The sequence below is a fragment of the Ursus maritimus genome, unplaced genomic scaffold (assembly GCF_017311325.1).
Source record: "Ursus maritimus isolate PB19 unplaced genomic scaffold, ASM1731132v1 scaffold_21, whole genome shotgun sequence".
Taxonomy (NCBI): domain Eukaryota; kingdom Metazoa; phylum Chordata; class Mammalia; order Carnivora; family Ursidae; genus Ursus; species Ursus maritimus.
The window spans coordinates 8,313,515-8,332,386 of NW_024424564.1; positions in this window are offsets into that span (position 1 = coordinate 8,313,515).

Consider the following 18,872-nt stretch of genomic DNA (forward strand, 5'->3'; position numbering starts at 1 on the left):
AAGGGAACAACGCAAAGTGGTATGGTTGACAGGTAGTCAACCCTCTGTATGTGGTTGGAAATGCAGGTTAAGTTTCTGGAAAGAATCCTGGATTTGGGATCCATTCAAGGACTTAATGTCAAGTCTTAGCTCTGTCAGTTTTTAAGTAGGGAAGTCCTTTACCCTCTCTGGGCCACAGTTGTTTTTAACTCTGAAATGTAAATTGTCACAGGATGATAATGCTAATATATAGGGGAATATGAGAATGAAATGAAGCATAACATTTTTAAAAATGAGAGCACTCTAAAATTTATAGAAATATAAAGTTAAAGAATAAGCTGCTTTGAGGATTGCAAAGCCCCTAAAGTTGTCATTTAGTACTTACGTATTCGTGCTCTGGGCCAGGCCCACACTTAAATTCTTCCTTTCAGATTAAAACCTATATTGCTTAAAAAATACGTTCAGAGAAAGCAATGCTGTAGGACTTTACTCCACTAAGGGAGTCATATTAGACCTTATGAAAACAAAAATGTCTTCATTATTTATAATCATGATTCTCTTGTTTTCTATTTATTTCCCCATGCAACTTTTCTTTTATTTTTTCCATTCCTTCTGCCATTTTGTGCTGTTCTGTGCCATGCCATTCTGGGGCAGTTTTCCATCTCTTCTTTCTCTCTAGTGAACTCCTTCAACGGTTTCCTCCATTTGAAACAAATTCCACCCTTCATCTCCTCCCCGGGGTTCGTTGTCTTGACTTCTGCACAGGAAGAAGATTCCACAGTGTTGCTTAGCCTCAACTCCACTCCACACAGCCCTTCTGGTAAGGAAGCTTTCCTTCATGTTGCACTTGAAGCCCATTTCCTATTCTTATTTCTTTAGAACGAGTTTGAAAACAGCTGGTTACCATCCTTTAGGCCTGTCCTTTCTAGACGTTACTTCAAAAACATTATATCACTTTTCAGTCTTTTTTGTCAAGCATGAGTTATAGAACTTCCTTTAACTTTTACTCCTCAGGCGTACTGTTCAGCTTTTTAATAAGCTGCATGGTGTAATTGAAAGAATATGGGCTTTGTAGTCAGACCTGGGTTGACATCTGGGCCATGTGACTCACTGGCTGTTTGACCCCAGCCACAGCACCTAACTTCTGTGAACTACAGTTTCCTCATCTGTCAGGTGGGGTTAATGGGACCCATCTCACAGGGTCCTTGCCAGAACTGATGATGCATGTAACATTCCTGGTGTATAATCAGTGCTCTGATAAATGTTAGCTCCCTCCCCCTCTCCCTCTCTTGGTGCTTCTCTTCTACGTCAGGTCATTTCCTTCTAGTTATGGAGCGTGCGATTGAACGGTGTTAAGAATTGGAAATAATTCTGCTTACCCATTCCTCAAGAATATGCTTTCCCGCTCCCCCCATTACACTGTTCCCTCACTAGATCCCTTCCGAGGCATTCGTGCCATGGCCATGGGCTACTTCCAAGAACCAGCTCTGAGAAGAGAACATCCTGGGGAAACAATATCTAAAGGAGTCACTTAATGGACATTGGAGGAGTCCAGGATAGCTGTTGACCTCATTTTCACCTTGAGGACTTTCTCAGGTTACTTCTGTGCGGCTTGCCCGTGGCTCTCTGCAATAGGGAGACGTGTCGGATGTCCTTCAGATCACTTCAACCCAGAGTCGTGGGTTTCCACTTCGGGTCTAGATGAACCCCAGGATGCACTTTCACTGCGGCTGCATGTGGCACCTTGTGGAAATTAGAAAAGGTCACCTGCTCTCAGCAGGCACAACGCCATGCCTGGCATGGCACCCTTGCGTGGGATTAACCTTTTTGTAGAAACCACAGTGTTGGCTCTGGTGCGGTTTAATTTCATAAAACAGGTGCTCAGGAGTACTTCACCGCCATTGTCTCTTCGGTATCATCTGATAGGAACCCTCCCTTATTCCACTGGCCTTCCCCCTTGCCTCTATCTGTTACCCCTCCACAGTTTGTAAATGTCGTTTTATTCCCCGCCTCACATTTATTCTCGTTACTTCTGCTGGTTCTCGCAGTTTCCTTACATGCACTTTGGAATATCTGCCTCGACTTCCATTTTCTTTGTGGAGTGACTCTTTATGTTTAAACTCTGTGCAATTTGGGATTAAGCCCAACAGAGTTTCCTGAAAACTCCAACATTCTATTAACAGATTCTTATTAGAAATGAATTGGCAAAATCCATATAGCTGATTTATTTCAGTGTCGTTTTCCCTCTTCTCTACTCTTCCTCCGGAGACGACTTTAGAGACGAGTTCTGTGAGCATCTAAATGGCCTACACGGCGGAGGTAACGGGGAGAAGGGGAGAGGGGCTGCCGAGGGACTTAGATAAGCCGCCCACTGAGAACTTTCCCAGGAAGTGAGAGTCCCGCGGTTCTAAGAGGGGTATGATGCTCTCTTCCTTAACAGGAAAGAAGAGCCTTTTATGCTAAGCTCACAACTGAGGACAAGTCCCACATAGAAAAATAAGGGAATGCAGTGAACAATTAAGTTTTCCAAAGTCAGCCAAGTGAGTGCTGGAGACAAGGGAGTGGCGAGCCTCAGTCAGCTTGTTCTTCTATCCAGTAACCGATACTTATTCTTAAATTCATCTCAAGGGGGTAGAAGAATAATGTAATGCAGGGGCGCCTGGGTGGCACAGCGGTTAAGCGTCAGCCTTCGGCTCAGGGCGTGATCCCGGCGTTACGGGATCGAGCCCCACATCAGGCTCCTCCGCTGGGAGCCTGCTTCTTCCTCTCCCACTCCCCCAGCTTGTGTTCCCTCTCTCGCTGGCTGTCTCTATCTCTGTCGAAGAAATAAATAAAATCTTAAAAAAAAAAAAAAGAATAATGTAATGCAAAAAAAAAAAAAAAAGGTAACAAGGGATAGAAATGAAGAAATAAGAAACTTGAAGATAAATGAGAGGCAGAATTCCCTGACAGCATGATATACTGACTTCGGGTAAGTTCTCTGACGTAGATGCGTGGAATGCCATTATTAAATCTGCCGGGTCTCCATTTTGTTCCATCCATTTCTAATGTGCCTGTTAGGCCATTGCCTCCCTGGGAGCATAACAATTAAACAACTATTGAGTTAAGTAAATAGAAAAACCTAATAAATATTCATATAACTCCAGCTTGAAGCATTTCTTTTATGCTCTATAAATCACTAGAAAACATGTGACAGGAACCGTTCCTGATCTGTTTGAGCATGTGCAGGATGCCCCGAGAAAGCTTTCCTGTTTATCACTTCTTTGAGTGTATTAATGTGGATGTATATTTTTACTTTGAGATAGTTAATATCTGGAATAGCTCTTGGGCTGGGGAAATAGTGGCGAAAGTTTGGGTCTGAGGAAATCGTACAGCAAAAGCATGAGTAGGACTTACAGAAGACTGGAGGGGAGGGTACAGGGCCAAGGGGACAGTGGGTGGGAAAAGGAGGCTGGTGGAAGATGGACCTGGGAACTGGGGACACTGGTGTCTCTGCTGCTTATGGGGAGGCAGCCAGCATAGGCAACTTTGGGACGAGAGATAATAAAATTTGGTTTTGACATGTTTGATTCAGATGACAGTGAAATATCTACTTGATGTATTTTGTAGACATTGAGAAACACGGGACTGAAGAGAGAGTATAAATGTCCGACTGGAGATGGGGATCTGGGGCTCTCCTGAATGTAGGTGCTAATTGAATCCAAGTTGGGTGTACCAAGGGAGTGAGTAGAGAAGGGAAAGAAGAGCAAGGGGCCCCAAGCTGAGGCCAGGGGACACTAAGTGAGAACACACCAAGGGAAGAAGGAGAAGGCAAAGAAAAAGCAAGCAGAGATATTTGAGAAGCCCCATAGCCTAAGACACATGCCCTTGACGCCATGATGTCGGGAATCCCGTCACAGTGTGAATGGTGGCTGGATCTCTGGAACTGGGGAGCTGCTGAGAAGTTCAGCTCTTGCCTGGTATTTGATGGCTCTCAGAGAAGTGACAAACACGAACTAGGACTGCAGAGAGACGGGCAAAACCCAAACAGAATCTTGCTAGGTCCATGTTGTCTAACACAGAGCTTCATAAGATAGCATTTGTTTAATGAATGAATGCGTGTGTGAATGAGTGAATGGATCAGTCAAATAAACAGTTCTGGGTAATCATGGTTTTTTGCCATAAATGAAAGGATAATAGTATTGTAGATAACTAGTAAATATAACTTAGTAATAGTACTAAGCAGTGTCTATAAATGTCGCTTCATGCCTAACACATAGAACAGGCGGAAGGGAGTGAAGGAAAGAAGTCACAGACAGGATGGAGGGGAGAAACAGGAGTAGTGAGTGAAGAAGGCCAGGGGTTTCCTGGAGTGTGAAGTCAGAGAGGTAAACAACTTCAATTTGTGGGTTTGGACTTTAATTTGTGTATCTCTACCTGTTTTTCAAATTTGTATCTCTTCTCTCTGATAGAAACTTTAAGCTTCTTGGCAAAGACAAGGACTACTTTTGTGTATCTCTCTTTTTTTTTTTTTTTTAAGATTTTATTTATTTATTTGAAGAGAGAGAGAGAGACAGCCAGCGAGAGAGGGAACACAAGCAGGGAGAGTGCGAAAGGAAGAAACAGGCTTCCCAGTGGAGCAGGGAGCCCGATGCGGGGCTCGATCCCAGGACCCTGGGATCACGCCCTGGGCCGAAGGCAGACGCTTAACGGCTGAGCCACCCAAGCGCCCCTTGTGTATCTCTCTAGTACCTAATGCAAGCATTTACTCTACACTTACTGGCCGGTTGAACGAAAGAAAGGCAAGTTTTCAGTGCTTTCTAAAAATATGTAATTATCTAGAAATTTAGTCACAGAAAACATCTAGTTCTGGTAAGTCAAAGTAAAATAACCCCTTTTCCACTCAGAGGAGGCTTTTATCTTTGATTTTCTCAATAATTTACCCAAAGCCCTACCTGTAAAGAGGGTCTAGATACATTGACTGTGAAACGTCCTTTAGAAGCAGCTATACAAACGTCCTTCCTAATTTTAGCAACATGAAACATGTGCCTAGAAGATTTGAAATATGCTTCTTTCTCTTCCCTGACTCCATTTTTGTTCCATTTTCATAAGAATATTTGTAAGTCTTTGCAGATGAATTAAAGGCAGTGCCGATCTAGAGGGAAATCAGACGTGTGTGTAAGTTTGTGGTAGGAGGACTTATAAAGAAAGGTCAAACTCGCGTAGTGACGTGGAATGTACCCGTGGGAAAGCTAAGCAGGGCTGGTGAGAAAATTGGGTGGAGGCAGTTAATTAACTTTGAACCTGGGAAATGCTTCAACGCTTAGTCTGTGAGATCTCCCTCCAAGAATGCGGGACACCTGGAAAACTTCAACTGTTTTATTTTCAACCGTTTGTATGCAGTAATGATCTGAATAAGAAAAATGACGTTGAAAGCATCAAACGTGTCATTTTCACCTTCTTCTAATTTAAAAACACCGGAGCACGTTTTTCCCAAGCTTTAAAGAAAAGAAATAAAATACACCTTTGGGGAAAAATCAAGATGGTCGTGCTGACGAGTATCAGGAGGCTGGAGATTGAAAACAGTCAGTGACAAGTGTATATAACTTTATAATATTCTACCACAAACACTCCAAGAAGGGCAAGGAAGAGACTGTTGAAGAGGCAACAATGTTATTTATTTTTTTTTTTTAATTTTTTTTTTTAAAGATTTTATTTATTTATTTGACAGAGATAGAGACAGCCAGCGAGAGAGGGAACACAAGCAGGGGGAGTGGGAGAGGAAGAGCAGGCTCATAGCAGAGGAGCCTGATGTGGGGCTCGATCCCATCACGCCGGGATCACGCCCTGAGCCAAAGGCAGATGCTTAACCGTTGTGCCACCCAGGCGCCCCAATGTTATTTATTTTTATTAAACATAGAAGAGTTGTTGCATCCACTTCCCGGTGCGATCCCTGTTTTTAGGAGTGATATCAGTGATGCTGTGAAGCAAGACATACCACTGGGTTGACCATGACTTTCAAAGCGCTTCTAGATGTGAAAACATGTTTCTGCAGGAGGGAAGGGGGACCATTCTGATAAAGCAGCGGGATGAAAAAGAGAAGGGAGGTCTAGACAGTCTTGTTTCATCTGATAGAACTTTCCCACAGAAAATGGACGAACATCAGATAAGAACATTTTATCAGACCTCACAGACGTCACAGACACATCTCTTTGGGAGCATTATGCAGCGTAGACTTGCTAAATTCCAAACGTTTAAGAGGGAATGCACTCGAAAAATATAGACTGGCGCCCTGAGAGGGACAATAGCAAGCCTGCATTGTTCACACTGACGGATACATTTGGCATTTGGGCGTGCTTGTTAAATGATACATAACACAGTCTCCCTGAAGAAAACACAGCAGTCGCCCGTGAGCTCCTGGCTCAAAAGAAAGCTAAAGTGAATTACACAAGATACCTCATAAAAAGATGGTAGTGGTACTAATAAAAAAAAAAAAAATGTGCTTTTCTCCTTCCACTTTTGTCTGACTTTCATAAGAGTGGGTGACAGCAGAGGAGCCTTAACCATGATTGCAGAAGGCAGATATCCATCATCTGTTAATTCCAGGCATTAGAGCAAGAGTAAGTTAGCAGCCTAGGTGAAGCTTTATTTAGTTCGCAAGGGTAGGTGTTTCCGGCGCAGATCTTTGCAGATGAAATCGAATCTACGAAACAGAAACTAAACATTATTTCAAAGGCTAACGCAACAAATCTCTAAGGTTTATGAAAATCTTCTATTTTCCCATTTCAGGAACGATAGAGAACAATGTGGAAAAGTGTGACATGTTCTCTTACTTGCCCTGAGAATTAAAATGTCAGAGAACCCATCATCACTGAAAGACACGTCATGGAAATAGGTGGTAGAATATGTATGCAAGTGACAAAATGGAACAAAAAATGTCACCAAGTAGTGTTCAGACCTGTTCTCTGTTTATTTGTGGCCTTATTGAATATTTACCTCAATCCATAGAGGATTCAAGGCTGCTTAAAAGGAACACAATGGACCTCAGGCAATCTGAGGCTTCAGGGACCAAAGATGGACTCTGAGGTTCATGGCATTGAGAGGTTTGCCACTTTTCTCAGGGACGAGGTTGAATTCTCGCTCCTAGAAGCTGAAGTTAGGGAGAAAATCATTCAATTCTTGGATGAAGTGAGCCAACACATAGCCAATAGTCACATCCTGATGAGACCTGTTTTTTTTCTAATTTGAGTTGACATGGTAACTTCCTTTAAGAGACTGAACAATTGGGGGCGCCTGGGTAGCGCAGTCGTTAAGGCGTCTGCCTTCGGCTCAGGGCGTGATCCCGGCGTACCGGGATCGAGTCCCACATCGGGCTCCTCTGCTATGAGCCTGCTTCTTCCTCTCCCACTCCCCCTGCTGTGTCCCCTCTCTCGCTGGCTGTCTCTCTGTCACATAAATAAAAAAAAAAAAAAAAAAAAAAAAAAAAAAAAAAGAGAGACTGAACAATTGGGGGGTTTTGTGTGTGTGTGTGTGTGTGTGTGTGTGTGTGTGTGTGTGAGAACAGCCAAGTGAGAGATGAATCCTTGGTAAAAGTTGGAGAGGGAGCTAACCTTTGGTTTGAGGATGTGCACAGGAAACTCTTGCCTCTAGATAGTAATACAGTTTCAAGAGAAATCTCCAAACCTGAGCAAAATATTTCCTGGATTCCCAAATTTGGAGACTGTGCCTTTGGGGGATTTGCCAATTCCTGAAAAACAGCAAGAGTCTACTAAAATGTAATGGGAAATTATGGAGAAAGGGAAAAGGGCAAGGAAAATGTAAAGATTTGTTTAAAATGTGTATTTTAGATCCAGTTCTCCTACCACTAACCACTTGGCCTTGGGAAAGATCTGATGACTTCTTTAGTGCGACAAAATTGGAAACGAGGTGAAACTGCTCGTCCCCGCTAATTGCTGTGCCCCAAGGAAGGGTAGCTTCTCCTCTGTCTGATTTAATTGGTGACTATGGTAAATCAGCCAAGTTAAAGAGAAGCAAAAAATCCCTGTGGCTGTACTTATAAGAAGGCTCCTAATGGACCAAGAGTTCTGGGTCCTTTCCCACTCCCAAAGCAGAGCAGTTCTTTTTTTATTATTTATATCAGCTGATGTTCTGAAGACTGTATGTGGGGGAGGAAGGGGAAGAAGGAGGATTCTTAGATGAAGGAACACTCATCACCTGCTATGGGCTTACCTGTATTACGCACAAGTCACTGTCAGTTCTCAGGCTTTTAAGGATTCAGCAGGTGCAGTAGGGGGCTCCCCTTGCCTCCCCACTGGACCAGTCAAACAGAATGTATTAGTGCTGCTGAGAATCAAACAACTACTTCCGGTACCCGGTGAGAACCCGGGGTGGTGCGTTCAATACAAGTGCCATTTTGTGGCTTCAAATGGGAGCTCTAGAGTTTGTCTGATGAGAGATACCAACGTTTCACAGCCCCAAGAAAGCTTTCCCCAACTCCTACCCCAGCCTGCCTTGGAAAGGATACTACTTAATGTTAACTGAACTAGCTCCTGTTATCATGGAGGTCTGTTTTGTCTTGGTTGACTCTGGGCGGTGGAAGCTTACCCTCCTTCTTAAGCTCCTTCATGTTATTAAAGCTTCTTTTTAAATGAACCCACTTCAAATTAAAGTATAAAATTATTTGAATATAGCTTCATCTGACTTGCGTCTAATCCCATTCTTCTTTTTGCTGGGTCTGCGGATAATCTCCAACTACTCCAAAATGTTAATTTCTGGGCTATAAATTAGACAGGACAGACACTCAAAGTTTGTAAATGCCTTGGGGTTACAAGTCCCACTTGTCCTCTATCCTGCCTCAGCCTCCCCCACAACCCCTGACACACATGCGTCGGAAGTCTCTTGAGATAGTAGTAACTGTGCTGTGGACTAGGTGGGGTGCTGGATGGCTCAGAGTTTCTTCCCATCTTTATATCTTCTCAAGATAGTGGTCTCACACTTATTTTCGTACAAATATCCAATTTACTTTCCCTTTCCTTCACTCTTTAAACTCTTTCCAGCTCTTTAGAACATGTCTTTCCATTTTCTCCCATGCCTCTTCCACCATTTTGTCATATTGCTTGAGTGGCCCTGGCAAGACACGTATCAGAGAAGAGAGAAACCATATGTTTTGAGGTAAAATTTAATAGAATAAAGAAAGAATGCCATTAATCTCCAGCCCTTGAAAATGCCCAGAAGCTCCCATTCAGACCCTTCTTAAGAGTTTCCATTCACTGTCTTTTATTAAACCCTGGTATTCTTCAAACGTCAAATTCCAACATGAATTTTAAAGATACTTCTTACAAACTTTTGTGTAACTCTTTTAATTATTTTTTCCCTTAAATTTCTATTGCGAATGTGCTAAGTTTTAGGTAGGCTTTTGTCCCCTCTGCCTGAGAATCTAACCACCATTTTTTACCTTTGATCACTCAAGGGACAACATCTTCTGAATTTGAAAAAAAATGACACCCAACTCGACTTTTGGACTGCTTCTCTTCTAGTAAGGATTTGGTCGGCCTTGAGCAGGAGGAAGCGTTCTAGCTTATGAAATACAGCTTAGGAAAACACCATAGGTGGGCAAGGAAATCTCCTTTCGGAGTGCTTGGGAGGGAATCCGACGTACAGTTCAGGTGTGTGCTTAAGACGGAGGGTAACCAGCCATCCGGAGGAGCCACCCTCTGATTCTGCTCCTGAGGCCATCTCTGCCTTCAGGAAAGAGTTCTGCTCGCTGCTCCTAGTATTTTGTGAGCCCTTGCCCTGTTCGTCCCTGTGTCCGATACAGGGCTTCATGGTGGGGCACTTAGTAACTGCTCCCTGAATGGAGTTTAACCCAAGGCTAATTAACAGGTCTTCACCGTCAGATTGGGATAAAAAATGACCTCAGATGAGAAGCATTATGAACTACGCAGGTTGAACGGCATCAAGTAATGCCTGGAGCTCCAGTGAAGGGAAAGCGTGCAGATCTTAGGGGCATTTTCAGTTGCGTGCACGGAGATGTGAACGCGCATGTGTGTCCCCACACACATTCTTCCCCAGTGGAAGGAAGGAAGTGGAAAGGGGAGAAAATAGAGCTGTTGACTACGGAGCCATAAAGCTGTTTTCAGAATGACTGCTTCTGTTGTATTGGGGCATGCTTCCTTTGAGGAGGGGTATATCACGCATCCTCTTTCCGTTAAGTCTATTTTGGGAAGAAATTACAGAGGATAATATGCTAGCAACTCCCAGGGACCTCTCATCAACACAGCCGCTGTTCTCATTACACACCTGCTTAGAGCAAAAGAAATCAAACCCCTGTTCTCAGGGACACCAACCCAAGATGACCAAAACCTCCACTAAATCATTGTGTTTATGAGGGAGGCTGCTGATTTTTGAAAAGTGTTAACTTTGCCCTTAAAAGCAGTAAGTGCTGGCGAGAACAGTGGGGCCTCTGCGCATTCAATCCATTTCAACAGTGGCAAAGCCTAGGAATTGTTTTCAAAACAGTGTGGGGCTTCCTACTCGGGGTGAAGATTTATCTGCTTTTGGCAACTACCGGGGTTACTATGGAACAAGAAGTTTACTTCTCAATAGTTTTACAAATTACGTGTTTAACTTTGTCTCCATAGAATTAATTCCTGGGAGGCGAGAGGAGGGGTGGAGCCCAGGCTTTCCAGGCTGGTTTACAAATTTGAGTTTTTAAAGTAATCGCTGCAATTTCCCCCCAAAGCGCCGCAGTGCGGTGAGGCTCTGTTGCAGCCTGAAGGCGGTTTGCATCCTGCATGTACACTGATTTACACATTAAAATAAAACAACTTCAGTGTTTAGCAATAAAAAAAAAAAAGCTGTTTAATCATTAAACAACCACCGTTTTTTCTTTTGCCCTTTAAACCTGCATTCACTCAGCTTGGATGCTGGTTTACAGTCTCGTTAACTGCTGAGATCACAAAGGAAGGGGTTAGCAGGATCAACACCAGCCAGCAGGAAGCCCTGAAACGCCCCCATTGTCACAAGAAACATTTAGCAAGAAGCTCCTTCAGCTGTCTTGCAACACACACTCGGCTCTGAGGGAGGTATGTGGTGAGAAAAATGCAACTTTTAATTCCAGAAGCAGCCCTGTGTTCGTTCAAGGAAAGGAGGGGGGAAAAGTGTTCTTGCATTTCTTCTCCTGCGTGGCCATGTTGGTCACTGTGATCTGTGAAGGAAGCAGGGGTCCTCCCGCTGCTCAGGCGTCACGTCCTTGGGAGGATATGTCATAGCAGACCATCCTGGCCTTTTTTGTAAAGGGAGGAGGAGCTGCAGTGTTTTTATGGCCTTCTTTCAACACATGGGAGTTTTATCACTCATTTTAAAAGTACAACTTAGCGCCATTTTCAAACCAGCCTGAGTTCGAGCCCTGGATTGTTTTCACAAAATGGCCCCTTTCTTCCTCAGAGCAGGATGGCCACAGGTGCCTATTAATTGCTCTGCTGGTAGGAACTGAATTTATTCCCTTCATGGTAGGGAAACCAAGAGTGTTTTCTGAAATTTAATTCTGGGAGCTACAATCCGTTACGCCAGGCTCTAGGAAAGGATCACAACTTTCTGGAGATGAATTGCTACTTTACCACAGACTGTTTGCCTTTTGATTTCTTATTTTACCTCTTTTGGGTGTTCATTTGTGCTGCCAAATGTTTAAACCACACTGGAAAAGACAGTCCCTCCCTTTTAAGTGGCCAGGTTCTAGGCAAAATTGGTAATTGTTTCAATTTTGAAGAACGCGGGGACACAAGCAGTTCTTTATGTGGTGTGGAATTGCAAAATTTGACAGTGATCCCCCTTTGAGATGGAGATATGGAATCCTAGAGAGGTCAGGAGACTTGCCAAAGACCTCATAGCTCATTTGGTTCATTGTGCTTTTTCCGCCATCCACACCCCTTCACTAAGATATTACGAATGCTTCCTGAAGTGCCCTCACAGAAGATAAAGTCTTGTTATGTGTCTCTGTTTTATATATTTATCCTCAAGACAGCTCTGAAGTCACCGGCATTCTCACCTTCTTCAAACAATCCCATTCCTTTCATTTATTTAGAGATCCCCGTTTTCTAATTTTCCCACCATTTTGACGTGGTCTGTGCACACTAGACTTTTAGAATCTGAACCAAATTATACAGGGAATTGGCCAAGTTTTTGTATAGGTATTTGGATACTGTGTAGACAAGTCCTACATTTCTCTGCTCTCACAACTGCTGCCCAGAGAAAGACTGGGTGTTCTTCGGCCAGTCTGTTGAACCATTTCTCTCAAGAGCAAAACTTCCTCATGTTTTCCATGCTTGGATTTCAGGGTCATATCTTGAACACGTGATTTTTTTTAAGCAGGATTTTGTTTTGATAGCTATTGCGCATCATGACCACAAAATTAAAATAATTTTCATCTCCGAAGACCTATTTTAACTCACCCTTGTTATTAAAATTAAAAAAAACAAAACAAAAAACTCATCAACTTGATCTTTCCTGAAGACAAGCATAGTGAAGCAGCCGGTTCACATGGTAGATAACAGAATAAGCCTTATATCAGTTCTTCAAGTATCTTATGTTAAGTCCTTCAATGAATACCCATTTCCACTGCATTTTAAACTAAATCCAACTGAAAATAGCTGTAATTGAAAGAGGATTGTCGGTCAACTCGCTAGGAAAAAACAGTTGATCAAACTAGTTGCTTGCCCTTACCCAGATAAAATCGCTGATTGATTATTGAACAAGTTTTTCTAATGTGCCAAGATATAAGTTGCTCTAATTATCTTACACATCAAATGTGGGGTATGGCAGGGAACAACAGGCTGTTCTTACATGGTGATAAGAACTGTGGAGAGAGGGAAACCCGTGAAAGTTGGAAATGGATGAGAGGGAAAAAGAAGGAGGTGATACACTCAAGAAAAGCTGAATGAACAGGGACTATTTTCAGAGTAAAATCTATTGTAAACCCCGATATAGTTGAATGCTTATGAGAGATGCTTTCAGCAGCTCCTCTGTTTCCTGACGTCTATCCTGTACCTGAAGAAAACGCTTCTTTCCTGTGAGCTGGACAGTAGGAAGTAATCTATCTTCAACCTTGTTTGGTTTGTAAATAACACTGTAGAAAAAGGCTTTGAGCTTTGGAAAGCCGGTCTCCATGTGTTCTCTCTCACTCTTGGAGGTGGGTTAAAGGGCATGGCCATGACCATCACCTCATTCCTTTAGTCCTTCACCGGTTGTTTACAAAAGGTTGAAAAATGTGCCCAGGGCCCATGCCTGCCCCTCCGTGGACCTAGCCCCACTCACGCGGGCTGGCAGGCAAGCCCAGCTTTAAGGGAAATGGAAGAGAGAGTTTGGGTGAGCTTGGCATCTTTCAACATGTGCTTTCCGCTTGCTCCTACTGAATTTTTAATTTCCATGAAATGTCAGTGGGCAAGCAGACACTGGCCTTCTTTCTTTTTGTCTGCTGCTTTGCAGCTATTGGGATACTGTGCTTTGGATAATGAAATAGGTTGTCATTTCCTCCCCCAAATAATACAGTACAAAGTGGAAAGGCAGATTTCCTGTGGAACCTCTAGCAGGTGGTATTTCCTTAATATATTGTTTTTAACCTTTAGGAAAATTGGTATTATGAGTTGATAATTTGGAAAATTAAAATAGCATCAACGTTCCTACATTTTCAATAAAACAATCAAAATCGTAGTGAATTTGAAAAAAATCAAACTGGAGTACTGTACCAGGAAAAAGCATAATGTATTTTGTTTTTAACGTGTTATTATTAAAGTTTATTTTAAAGTTATGTTGAAGTTTAAATTCACGGAGGACAAGAAAAGGGATATGGCACAGCTGAATTTCCCAATTCATTAAGAGATTTCTTTTAAAGAAGGGAAAATATGTATTTTTAAGTTTTACTCTAAACCTTTGGGGCTAACTAATGTGTTGGAACATGTAGTCAGTCGCACAAAGAGTTAAGCATGGGACTGTTCACATGGCAAATCTGAGTTGAGCTGGAGGTAAAAACATCTGTATTTTTCATTCATTTGCTCAGCAGCACTAAATTTCAAGCTTGTTTTTTGTTCAGCATCAAAGAAAAAGTTGTTTTATGGTTATTGGATTTTTTAAACTCGCATATTTCATGAAAGGGACTCAAGTCACTGGATCTTTATATTCTTTTTAGTTACTTTACGGCCCAACAGCCCTTCTGTGCGCCATCTTGTTGAATAAGGAAAACATAATTTTATTCTTTTTCTCTTCCTTTGAAGAAAAAATTTAAGAGGTTTAAATACCATTCACATTTTGGAATTTCCTTCTTTCCTCCTCCCAAAACCATCATCTCACAACCACGTAAAGCGATCCAATGTTGAAAGACTTAAGAGATTCTCACAACTATAAATATCCCTTATATGACTATAACTCCTCTGTTGATCGAGGGCAATAAGAATGGAGCCCAGGAGCTGACAAAGTTTATGGCTACGTGCGCGCGTGTGTGTGTGCGTGTGCTCGCGTGCGTGTGTATTGATACATATCCAAAGTTTTATGTGTCCAATTATACACAGTAATTTTAGCATACAAATTGCTGATTAGGCATCTATTCTTTTTTCTCTAAATATTCTGAGTGCGTGGACCTATTAGTTGCCAGGGACCAAATTGCCACAACCAATGGCAGACTAAAATGTTTACCAAATCCAAGAAACTAGTCAAGTTTAATCTAGTGGCTCATTTAAATAGTCATCTTCATTCTTGAATTGTTTTGTGGCACAGTTTGGCTTCAAGATCCAGATTTTCAAGTGCAAGAAATCAATATTTTCATCCTGAGACGTACAAAGCAAGATACTTAGCTTCCTTGTCATTGCCCCCCTCCTCCCCAAAAGGAAGGGAAAGTTAAGAGTTGGGGTCAAAACTAGAAACTATAAAATTTCAGCTAATCTTGGACTTTCTGAACATATTAATTTTCCAGATAATTGAATGTTAACATCTTCAATTTTTAACTTTAAATTCTGATAACGTTGTTGTATATGACAATCTGGCTAATGTATACGGTGCATGTCTCTGACCACATTTGTCAATGCACTGAATATAATTTTACGTGTTTCTTGATGACGTTTGGTCATTAGCATAAGCATCACTAGACTTGTCAAGTGGCAAAGATCATATTCTTTCATCCTTTCTTCCTTTCTCATTTCTTGAATGCTCACTATATGAGAGGAACTACGATGGCCCCCGCCCCATCCTTGGCACCTAGGAGGTACTCAATGAGCGTATGTTGAAGAAATGAGGGAATAAATAAGTTCGATGGATAGTTATGAGGGTAGATTGAGTCCAACAACTGAGTTGTTTTGGGTGTAGTACCAGGCACAATGGTAGCTGAGACTACAGATGGAGCAATAGGGTCACAAATTATGTGGACTACAGGAACGAATGTGTTCATCCCCAGGCCAGTGGTACCCTGTCCCTCCTTGAAAAGTACTCAGAACATGAGAGTACCTTTCTAATCATTGACCACTTGCTCGTGAAATTGGAAGAAACCTATGAGCTGCTGGACTCTGGGCATCGCAACAAGGCTACTGTCTGCCCAACGTGTGTTCAGGTCAAAAACTAAAGCAACTACCTCTTCAAAGGGTTTCCTCACTTCCCAAAAAACAAGTATCCCAGGGGTGGCACAGTCGGTTAAGCATCTGACTCCTAGTTTCAGCTCAGTTTGTGATCCCAGGATCCTGAGATTGGGCCCCACGTGGGGCTCCATGCTCAGGGTGGAGTCTGCTTGGGACTGTCTCTCCCACTCCCTCTCTCTCTCAAATAAATAAATAAATCTTAAAAAAAAATGCAAATATCCTAACAACATCAGCCAATGGACTTTTCCTTGCTGCTGCCATTTTGGCATTCTGGGCACATATCACAGACACCAACTTGCCAGTTTTGTTCACCACACCTCTGTTCCACACACACTAAGTTTGTTCTTGGGGTGTGACAGAGTAGCATGGCTCCCACTTGGAGAATTAGGGCTAGGATACTTTGGGGGATGGATTGCATTCATACCAATACTTTATCTTCATTACACCCCTACTCAACGTCATGTGGAGGGCAAGTGTGGTCTTTGGAGACAGACAAGGTAGGTTCGAACGTCTGCTTCATCCATCATTAGCTGCTTATCAGCTGTGTGGGTAGCCTTGGGGAGCTTACGTCCACTCCTCTGTCTTCATAAACATGAAGGAGGAGAACTTTGCAAGAGCTCCTTCAAAGCTTATTACTTGTATTACTGCTACCTTTATCAGAAGATTGTATACACCTGACCAGACACAGCACCCAGCTAGAAGTGTTTTTTCAGCTTTCCTTAATATGTGTCCTCTGTGCAGAAGCAATGCTGCAAGTTCCCCTTTCATTTATCCCATCTAAACAATCTCTACAGAGTCTGGAAAATAGATTGAATTTCTCATGAAAGCCAGTTTGTATTAACATTTCATATAGAGGTTCCTGGGTGGCTCAGTCATTAAGCACCTGCCTTCAGCTGAGGTCATAATCCCAGGAGGTAGACTGCTTCTCCCTCTCCCACTCCCCCTGACTGTGTTTCCTCTCTCGCTGTCTCTCTCTGTCAAATAAATAAATAAAATCTTTTAAAAAATTTCATATATTGAAGAATCTGTACAGTGAATCAAAGGTAATTAATGCTAAGGGATAAAAAGATTACCAAAAATAGGCACAAAATTACACCCTGATTCCTCAAGTGGCCTTCCCTAGGTAAGTCTACTGTTCTAAGACTGAAAGAATAAATATAAAAGATGGTGGGAACTATCCACCAAACATACCTTTAAACTTTTTTTTTAAAGATTTTATTTGTTTATTTCAGAGAGAGAGCACAAGCAGAGGAAACAGCAGGCAGGGGAGAGGGAGAAGCAGACTCCCCGCTGAGCAGGGAGCCCGATGTGGGGCTCTATCCCAGGACCCTGGGATCATGACCTGAGCCTAAGGCAGATGCTTAACTGACTGTGCCACCCAGGCGTCCCCATCTTCATCTTTTTTACCATTAGCTTGCTCTCTGTAAGCAATAAGCAAAAGTGAAGATATTTTCTAATCGCTAAATTTTTACTCACCATCTCTAAGGAGAATCAGCCTGTCCTTAATTTGCTTAAACCCAGGGAGACACCAATCACTAACATCAGTGTAGAGCGTGGAAAGCAGCGCCAGCGTGGACCCACTTTATCAGCAGCCTAAAACTGTTCTGGGACTAGAGCCTGTGCAGAAAGGAGCTCTCAGAAGCAGCCGCAGAAATCTTTTGTAAACAACCATATCAACCATACCTTATTTCCTTTTTTGCCTCACTTTGCTGTAGCATTGTCTCTCTTTTGGAAGTTATGTAAGTGTCTGTCAGCTGTCTGAATGCCTGAGAAAATGTTTATATTTGTTTGTGTGGTTGCATGACGGTAGCCCTCACACATAAGGGAATTCTTACATCTGCTTAAAAAAAAAGCTACCTTGGGGCGCCTGGGTGGCTCAGTCGGTTGAGCATCTGACTCTTGGTTTTGGCTCGGGTCATGATCTCAGGGTCCTGGGATCGAGCCCCACATCGGGCTCCCTGCTCAGTGGGGAGTCTGCTTCTCCCTCTCCCCTGCCTGCTGTTTCCTCTGCTTGTGCTCTCTCTCTGAAATAAACAAATAAAATCTTTGCTCAGTGGGGAGTCTGCTTGAGGATTCCCTCTTCCCTCTCCCTTTGCCTGTCGCCCTGCTTGCTCATGCGCTCACCCTCTCTCTCTCTCAAATAAATAAAAATCTTTAGGGACGCCTGGGTGGCTTAGTCAGTTAAGCGTCTGCCTTTGGCTCAGGTCATGATCTCAGGGTCCTGGGATCGAGTCCCCGCACTGGGCTCCCTGCTCAGTGGGGAGCCTGCTTCTTGCTCTGCCTGCCGCTCCCCCTACTTGTGCTCTTTCTCTCCCTGTCTGACAAAAAAAAAAAAAAAAAAAAAAACTTTAAAACAAAAGAGCCATCTAAAGAAAATACGGTGTCAAGGGTCTAAGTCACATTTAAAGGGCACACTATGAGATATTATGCAACACAGTGTGAGTAATTGAAAATTTACACAGATTTTCAACAGTGGTACTTTGTAATGTTGGTAAAATATAGGTAGATAAATCAGTATTGCGTGGATCCGGTGGTATTTTCCTGTGCTCACTTTTTCCAGTTGTAAGCAACGGCCATATTCTTGAATAATATTAGCATCTTTTTATGCTTCAGTCTTTTTGCTTTTCATGAAACGAATACTGGGATTCCTGATATGGACCGGTTCCAAGTAAACCCTAGGCCCCTTGCTCCTCTACGCACCTGTGATTTTACTACCTAATGTGTCGAGGCTATAGCTGAAGGATGCAGAGTTTGCCTTCGTGAGAGACTCAGCCCCTATGCCAAGTCAGGCTCCTCGTGCCTCTGTTTCCTCTCTAAGAACCCCAAGTTTTGGAGCACCCCTACACGCCATCTCTTAGTGATGAGTGAAACGGAGGAACTTCTGTTCTGACGCTTACCTTTGTTAATATGAATGAAGGCTCACAAGTTGATCGTGGTCTACAAGTAGGCTGAGGAACTGGGAAGGTAAGCACTCAACTCAGAGGCCAGCGTTCTTCAAACTATTATGCCTCGGTGTCCTCGTCTTCTCCCTGAAGACCTTGAGTGAGCGGTAGCGTCCGTAAAGGTATTAGGAGATGCTGACTTAGCCACTGTTTTGGCAGCCAAGCACGTGTCACCCCGCAGAACCTGGCGGGATCTTGAGAGCAAGAGAAGGAAGGAGTGGATTTTCATGCCAGGGGTCAGAACAGAGAAAGCAGAAGAGCCAGTTACAGGTTCCAGCAGTGACAGCAAGATGGCTTCTGAACTGAGTGGTAGCCAGACTCTCTCTTCTTTCCTTGGTCCTTCTACCCCTGTCGC